This window comes from Agelaius phoeniceus, chromosome 6 (genome assembly GCF_051311805.1).
Source record: "Agelaius phoeniceus isolate bAgePho1 chromosome 6, bAgePho1.hap1, whole genome shotgun sequence".
NCBI classification, from domain to species: domain Eukaryota; kingdom Metazoa; phylum Chordata; class Aves; order Passeriformes; family Icteridae; genus Agelaius; species Agelaius phoeniceus.
Genome location: NC_135270.1, coordinates 36,008,847 through 36,018,288, shown reverse-complemented (window position 1 = coordinate 36,018,288; position 9,442 = coordinate 36,008,847). Strand labels below are relative to the sequence as shown.

The following is a 9,442-nucleotide window of genomic DNA, read 5'->3' as shown; positions in this document are numbered from 1 at the left end:
ATGTTTGTCATATATTTCATAATAAATATAGTGCAGAATTTATTTCTAATTTTCATCTTTGAGAGAATAGCTTTTATATTGCAACAGATACGTATCTGATGGCTCAGTTTCCATTTTGCATTTGTATATAGATTTAACCATGTATTAGAAGAATAGTTTAAGCACATCTATGTATGCAACAAAAATTTATATATATCAATTTAAATATATATGTTTTTTAGAAATAGTTTGTGGTAACACAAGAAAAAAATCCCTCATGAATTTGTCTTCCATCTGAGACCATCCTAAGTCTACTGCAATTATCAACTCCCTGCATAATTTCTCCTATTCTATTGTCTCCTCTGAACCTTAAATATACACTTTTAAATATATATTTGTTTCAAGATGAATAGAAACTTGTACATGCCTCATCATCTACAGCAAGCAAAGATGCTTTATAGTGCAGCTGTGCACATTACAGACGTGTGAGTGCATGCACATACACACTATGGGAAGGCAGAGCTTGTGCTGTGCTTGATGCAGTGGGCACAGCAGTACAGTAAAACGGCCTCACTTTTGCAGTTTGTATTCCTTCAGTGGTTTGTTGGCATAGTTTATGACAGCTATTTATATTCATTTCAAGCCTGGGGGAAGAGCAAAGCTTGAAAGATGGTTGCTGGTAAGTTTTCCTTGCTTAAAAAATATAAGTAAAATGGAACAGATTACTTTTTTTCTCCCTAGTGGTCTGATAATTACATTTAATCATTCATTTTGCATTGAAAATACATCACACGCATTTGAAAATAACTTATGATGAGCAAAAATATAAAATAATTTTTTCTCCTTTGAATTTATTTAGGTATAAAAATAACAAACATTATGGTTACAAGATATTTATTATTTTAGGATAAATTTATTACAGTACTAAAAAAGTTAAAATCAGAAGTTAAGGTAAAAGCAAGGCATGCACGTGAACTTACAAGCCATAGAAAACATAATGTAAATGGTAATGAAATAGCAAAGAAAATATGAAGACTAAAAGGTTTCCATAGCAATGCACTATTATTAATTTCTCTTGAAGCAGAAAAGTTCTCTAGAATGAGAACACTCTAGCAAAAATGGATGTACATATATTAAAAAGGTTTCATTCTCTAAATTTCTTTTATTATTTCATTTTGTAAGATTTCAGACCTATTAATGAAGTGTGAGACAATGCTCTACAGTATAGTGGCTTGGCACATACAGAAAATAAAACAGCATCAGTACTAAAATAGAACACATTAATAAAGATGAAGAAGGGGTGAAACAACCTGAAGGACTCAAGCTTTGTTAATGAAATGCAGAAACCATTATTTTGCTTTATTACATTTTTGTTCTACTAACTGCAAGAAGAATGGAGATGAAATTCAGATTTACCTCGACACATTCCATATTTTACATTTAGCTGAAGCTCTACACAGTCTTGATAATATAAATATCAAGGTTAGTGTTTTAAATAACATTAGTGTATAACTGGTAGGTTCCAAAGTATTATGATGGTGTAGGGTAGCCAGATCACAGTTACATCTTCCTCATTGGTGCTGCTTTTCTTCCTTCCCCGTGTCTTTCACATCCAATGTGTCAGGAATGATATGGAGAAACTGTCTTCCTATCTATCTCAACTATGAAACAGAATTAATTGCCATTCCATAGCACAAAAGATCCCCAAATAAAATCTTTCAATATGAAAATGTAGATGCTGATGATTAATTTTTATTGTTAATAACAACACATATTGTCATTTTGGTCAAATAGAAAAATACTTGACTTCTGTATCCTGATTTTAGTAGGAATTTTTCCCTAATGAAATGTTTATTTTTGCATTGTTTTAAAAAATACGTTAGGCAAACTCACTGGCCTACAATTGCCATCCACCATCATTTTAAAGAAGCAAGCCACCTTAAAAAAGGAGGACCAAATTCTATTCTTATGTACCTCACTTCCATGTTTGTTCTTCTGAGAGAATAATTACTTTCTGTAAGATATTGAGTCTAAAACTAATTCAAATTTTGCATCCATTTAATTTCATTCTTTAGCCTGTGAATGTTTTGTGTTCATATAATGAATTTGTCAGGTGTGGTGATTTGAGAGAACTGGTCTCACTAAAATTAGCATGAGATAAGCCTTTAATATTCATGCAAGACTTTGATCCAAAATTTCCAAACAGCCAAAACATAAATATTGATACATGGTTAGTACTGAGTTTGTATTGTACCAAAGTAATAGATCAAGTACTATTCTTACCTGTCTATTGTCTCAGCTTAGTCCAGTGCTCAGCATTTTCAAACCTCTTTTAAAATAGATATCTTTGCTATTGTGTATGACATGGTCATTGTCTGGGAATTTTTTGACTTGATTGTGGTACCTTAAGAAAAATATTTATCTTAGGTCCTGGGTCCCTAGAGCCTATTATATTTTTAGTGATGCCTCACAAAGAAAAGAAAGAAAAGAAAAAATGTTGGGTTGATACCATCTCTCTTATGATCTCTAACTGTTAACAAGTCATACAAAGAGAACCATCTCTGGAGGTCATGTCTGAAAAAATATTTTGCAATATTTTATTCAGCTGTGACATACATTTTGGAGAGTCAAGGAATGTTCTGCAAATTGGTAAATTATCAAGAACAGCTGTCGCTTTCTTTATATAAATGCACATGAGTATTTGCAAAGCAATTCACTAATGGAGTAATACATTTCTCAGTGTAAATATGATTTAGTGAACAAATGAGCAAAATTGCTTCCTTTGATAATGACATCAAAATTGGCATTTTTGCAAATTAAAACTGGTAAAGAAAAGAGATCTGCTCAATGCTGTTACCTTTTTAATCCTACTCACAGCTCAGAAGCACTGACTCTTTTTAATAGAGTATAAAAATTTCCAAATTAAATGGATTCATGTCTATGTGGAAAGAAGGACATAATAGACAAAATTATATCTATAGTTCTTTCAGTGTCATGTCAATCTCATAGAGCAGTTCACTCCAGAGGTATACAATGATTTCACAGGCAATTAATCCAGACTTACATTGATGTTGCAGAGTGGAAATACGTTTTTAGAATGTTAAAGCAAACTTCAATAAATTAATTCTATGATTGTATTGAAATGAATGTGTTTGGATAGACAAAAGATCAAAGAACAATTGTGTCAGAGATTATTTAAAATATATCTAATGTAAGACTGGGTATATTTTAACCAAGGGGTACTTATTTCAGCATTTGACTCTGTTTTTTCAATTTTTATTCATCAGTATGATTTGCTTCCCTGTCTTGCTTTTAGCATTCAATGAAATTGGAGTGAGAACTGAACTTTGTGCTCCATGAAATGCAGAGAAAAACGTTTGTGTCTGGTTGCACCTCTTTTTTTTTTGGTAACCTGAGTATCTGGGGCCATGAAAACTTCTGAGTCCTCAGTTCTGGTAATACGAATTGACCACTATTACTGGTGCTCTGACTCCTCTGATTTCCTGTATCTGTGGACTCCAAGAATGGTTTTCCTTTTGTTTTGTTATTGTTAACAGCTCACTCTCATGTTGTGGGAAATACTTCACCCACAGGAATGACGTCTCTTAGCTGTGTGTTGTGAAAGATTTTATTCTGATCTTCTGAAAGGTCAAAACATTCTGCTGAAGCTTGATGACAGTTTGACAATAACTTGGTAATTTCCACCCGGGCTGTTCTGCACTCCCATGAAAATATTTACCCCTGTGACTGGACCCAGCTCTGAAATGTTTTATTCCAGTTATGGTCCATGTTTTCTTTTTCTGTGCTCATCATGTTCTGAAGTATCTGTTCTGGTACAATTTATAGTATATATTCTCTCTGTGTCACCCAAACTTTTTAACATAATGGTCAAATTTCAGAAATGTGTTTGCAACTTGGTGTACTAACATAAGAGAGATAACAAAAGAATTTTAGGGGCAAATATTGCTCTGTTATTCCTTCTGAGTTTGAGCTGGACCTAAAAACGCTACAATCAGTTGGAGAATTTGGCCTCATAAAAGCAATGTGTCTTGTGAAATTTTGATTTTGTAACCCTTTTGTGAACTCTAATTTCTCATATATTCAAACAGAAACAAAAATATATCAAAAAGAAAGATTTTTAACCAGGCTTTTAAGAACTCTTCTTCTTGGTAGTTACTACAGGCAGTCTTTTATTGAGCATAAAAATATATAAAATAGAGATAAATAGATATAAAATACTTAATGGAAAATAATTTTCAAATATTTTCTAAAAAACGTAGATGATTGGTTTCCTAGAAAAAAATGTATCCTTCTCTTAATTCACAATAAAATGCATTTAGAGTCATATAATAATTAAGGCTGGCAGACATCTCCAAGATCACCAAGCCCAACCTTTGACCAAAAACCATCATGTCAAACTAAAACACAGTGCTAAATGCTATATCCAGCCATTCCCTCAACTTTTCCAGGGATGGTAACTCCACCACTTCCCTGGACACCCCTGTTCCAATGCTTAACTACTCCTTCAGCGAATAAATTTTTCATTATGTCCAGTCTGAACTTCCCCTGACACAGCTTAAGGCCATTTCTTCTTGTCCTATTGCTAGCTGCCTGGGAGAAGAGACCAACCTGCATCTTGCTACAACCTGCTTTCAGGCAGTAGGAAACAGGGATAAAGTCTCCCCTGAGCATTCTCTTCTCCAGGCTAAATAACCCCAGCTCCCTCAGCTGTTCCTCATTAGACTTTTTCTCCAGAGCTTTCACCAACTCCGTTGCTCAGAACTGGACAGAGGATTCGAGGTGTGGCCTCACCAGTGCCAAGTGCAGAGGGACAGTCACTGCCCTGCCCCTGCTGGTCACACCATTGCTGATACAGGCCAGGATGCTGTTGACATTCTTGGGCACCTGGGCACACACTGGATCACGTCCAGCTGCTTTTAATCACCACTCCCAGGTCCTTTTCCACAGGCAGCTTTCCAGCCACTTTTCCCAGTAGTGCTGCCTGGGATTGCTGTGAGCCAAGTGCAGGACCTGGCACTTGGCCCTGTTGAACCCCTTACAATTGGCCTCAGCCCATCAATGCTGCCTGTAGAGATCCCTCTGCGGAGCCATCCTACCCTTCAGCAGACCAACACTCCCACCCAATTCAGGGCTGTCCGTGAACTCGTTAAGGCTGCGCTGGATTCCCTCATGCAGAACATTGATCAAGATGTTAAACATCACTGGCCCCAAAAGCCTTGACATGTCACCATGACATGTTTTTTGAAAGAGAATATTTAGATGTAACATATGCATTATGAAGTGTACAGCAGATGAAACTTCATAAATAACCATTACATTAACCCTATATTTTTTTCTCAGCTCTAGAGGACCAGATTTCAGAGATTCAACTTGAACTGAAATGAATTGCAACTGTCACATCTGTAATAAAAAGAAAGATACGGTTCAGAGATTTTGATGGGTCACTAGTTTTTACTTCTATGAACAATCTGCCTGTGGTATTTTCTGTCTTTTTCTATGTTTTCCTTACTGTATAACTCAAGAGTCTCAAGAATTAGCTATCCATCCATTTCAGAGGCATTACTTCTATTTCTTTGTAAATAAAAAAAATAAAAAAAAAGGTCAGGACTGCCTTCAAATCAGGTTTTTTCAATACATTCAAATTACAGGGTAAAAATATTTGTAAGCGATTTCAAAGGCATATGCCTACCTGGAGCCCTGTGGAATTTTGTAGTTTGGAGACCTATAGATCTAAACTTAATAAATATGTTACTGAATAAGTAAAGATAAATAAACACACATTATTACGACATTTAAAATAGTTAAAAATCCTTTGAAATTCACTTACATGCAAATTCACCATGACATGCATTTAAAAAGAGAATTTACTTCAAACATATACATTATGAACTGTATAGCAGATGACACACCATAAATCAGCAACTGTCATTTGGCAATAGAAGTTTTATACACTCACAAATTATGTACATTATTATTGTACTTATTCCCTTTTTCTGCAATATATTTTTATAAGGTTATAATATGCAAAAGTTTTCAGATTGCTTGCTAAACAATTCTGTATTCTTCACCTTATATCATATTAATTATTATATTACTACCATGGTCTCCACACATACAAAAAGAAAACTTAAAATTAACATCCAAAGATAAATTTATGCAGTCCATAAGAATACTTTTATTCAGCTGCTAAAGCCACTATTAATGTTGGTAGAGTCTAGAATAACGTTCTTTAAAAGCCATATAAAAAGGATTAAATCACTGGAATGCAGAAAATTGGGCATTAAATCCAAAATGTTACTCCTCAGTGAGCCTGCTGTGCTTAGGTTTTCAGTTGACCTAAGAAGCTCAAAATACAGAGGAATGAGTTTTCATTCACTCAAATTAGAAAAGCAAATAGTGCAAACCTTTGGAATACTGACACAAAGGGGAAAATAAAAGCCCCTAAAACCAAACCACTAGTATTATTAGACCGTATTTTTCCTTTCCCTCCTGTGTTCGTGTTGCATAACCAGTGTAACTGAGAAGTAAGGTGTGGTATACTCAGTAGAGACAGCTGAAGATGTGACTCTTCCATAATGCGTTCACCCTGATCCTCTGTGAAATTTCTGCCTCTTTAACAAAAGTGAGAAAACAGGAAATAGGTCTGATTTTCAGCAGCCATATTTTGCAGACTAGTATCTCAGGACAAACGCTGGTGAGAGCAGTTGATATAGCCCAGCTGATAAAAATCTGTATCTCTATTGTGTAGGGACTCTGGAACAGAGCTGTCCAGGCAATATGTAGATAGCTCTCCAGAAAAGGAACAGGGCAACTGTATCAATCCTACTCCCACTAACTGTTCTAGATGTAGCAGTGGCCATAGTCCAATTTACATATTTTTTTTATTTTCTCAAATTTATATCTATAAGAAAATATTCTAAAATATCTAATTTTCCACCAAGCACATTCCCTACACATGGTAGATACAAGCCCCTGACCCGTCTTCAGGGCAGCACTGCCCTAGTCACTGCTTCAGGAGTAACCATATGGTTTCACTACATCTCCTCCTGACTCCTGAGCCACTTGCACTCCAGGGCCACTTGCACAGCCCTAGTCCCACTGCAGAGATGATGAGATGCCATGCAAGCCAACACATTCCACGGCCACCACACCCCAACTCTCCAGAAAGGCTTATGATATGCAATAATTCTATTCATCACTTCTGAAGCATTCTTCTTGCTTGGATTCTTTTGAATGTTTTGCCACTCCATCTTAGTCACTATGCTAGAATTAGGCAGACAGTGCTCCCTCAATAGGAATCAAACTCCTCAACCCCAAAAACACTATCCCCCTAGTAAACACTGTGTAGCATCATAAAGAACCAGACCTAATCTTCTAAATGCTTTTGACTGACCCTAAGTTATATGAGAATCTATACATTTTAAGGTCTGTATGAAGAAGGTTGCTTTTTAAATTGTAAAAATCAATATGCTAAAATATATATATTTGTACTGTGATAAACTCATGAAGTCACAAACCCCCCCCCCATCATCTGTGTGATTAGTTACAATGTGGCAAAAACCCCTCACATATAGAAAATGTAGTAACTGCAGTAACTGCAGAGTGAAAAAAAAAAATAGAAAGAAAAAAACATCCTCTGTGTAGGTAGTACTATTTGACATATTTGAGATGAGTTTGGGAATACTTTTTATGGTAATAATTGAGGCAATTGATGCTTTTTTACTAATGCAAAAAAAGTAAAAGTAAAAAATAAAAGTAATGTATTAATTATTAAATACAAATGTATTTTGTCTTTATAATGAATTAGTACAGATACCCAAAGTTCAATCAGTCTTCCCTCTCTTTGACTGTTTTGTTAGTGATTCTGTGGCTAGTGTGAGACACTAGGATATGTTTCTCTCACACCAGTGCACTCAAACATTAACAATTTTTGTGGAAACCTCTACGGGTCTCTAAAGTTTTCACTCTCATATTTTCCTTGCCCTTTCTGTAGCTGTGAGACCTATACAAGAAACTGAACTTTGTTAAGTGGTCTAATACAATTATTGTAAAAATGACAGCAGTAGGGACTAAAGTGCTTTGATGTTTGCCAGCTAACCTGAAGTGTCTCTTGACACAAACCAAAGGTTAAGGCAGATAGAAAAGAAAAAAATATATTTGCATAATTTAAATGTAAACATCTCATTTACTGTTTTGGAAAGTGACAAAAAAAATCTACGACTTTGATATGCACATTTTGCCTTTGATATGAACAAGTCTCATATAAAATTCCTGGTGCAGAAAGCGCTATTACAGCAATTTAGAATATGTTCCTTTCATTCTGTCAAACCAGATTAAAGGGGAACTAGTATGAGAGATGCCTACATTTACAATCGATCAGATAATGGTTCTGCTGTTAGAGAGTATAATTTCTCCATTATGGAAAAATTTTGCTTACATTTTTTTTTCCTTGAGAAGACGAAGAAGGTAGGTTTCTTCCCCTTCTCCATCTTTTCCAAATTTTCTACTCACATCTCAAATCTTGGAGATATGCTCAAATATTTTTGTAAAGTTTGGGACAGAAAAGATGGGATGAGAAATATTAAGACAAGAATGCCTTTATCTAGTTCAAGCCTCTCTGAAAAGTTTTAACTGGTTACCTTTTAACCTTCAGTTTTTTACACAATGCAGTAACAGTAGAACAATGTCACTGAAATTTTCCACAGAACTTCTGTAATATCTGAAAGGTCTGTGAGACTGATTTTAGGCATCTGCATCAATCTGTAAAGGTCTCCACATTTAAGGGACCGGGATAGATTTCTTCCCTTATCTTCCAAATTAATTTTTAACTACATTAGATGATTTGAATAGTGTGATGTCTGAAGGTAGGTTTCCCCAAATAATTCCATGCTTCCTTTTTTTCTGTTTCCAGTTTCAGAAGGAGGGGATGGCAGAAATGTCATGACTGTAATACAGACAGCATTTAGCTGACCTGCCTCAATATACAGTTGGAGGACTAGTCAGCTTTTTGACATGATCTTGTCTCTCATCAGTGATAAGAACTGGTTTTGTTTTTCCTCTGCGGAAAGAGGGCTTTCCATTTAAATCCACTGTGCTGGCATTCTATTCTTTATGTAATCTGGCAGGCCATACAAAAAAGAAATGCATCGATGCCAGTGACATGTTGGCTTTCCAGAGATTTCCATGCAACTTCATTTTGCTACTTCCTCACAGTATTCATACACAGAGTTTTGCACCTGATCTGACAGTTACGAAGATTTAGTTACAAATTCCTACTCAGATATTTTCCTACTTAGGTATGCACTTCACAAATGACTACAAAGCCGCCATGTTTGACTCTAACTCTTTGGGGATGATGCCAAAAATCACAAAATCAATTAGAACTGATTCTTCAAACTTTACCTTTTATCTTGTGCTCACTTTGAATTCTCTTCTCCCTGCT

General features: G+C 35.3%; 1 long non-coding RNA gene across 1 annotated transcript in view; it reads left to right on the top strand.

Moving 5' to 3' along the window:
* Positions 1-510: 510 nt before the first annotated feature.
* LOC143694367 (uncharacterized) overlaps positions 511-9,442 on the top strand; it is a 144,660-nt gene continuing 135,728 nt past the window's right edge. Inside the window, exon 1 of the long non-coding RNA XR_013182824.1 lies at positions 511-658. This is a non-coding gene — a long non-coding RNA (uncharacterized LOC143694367). The remainder of the gene's footprint in view (positions 659-9,442) is intronic.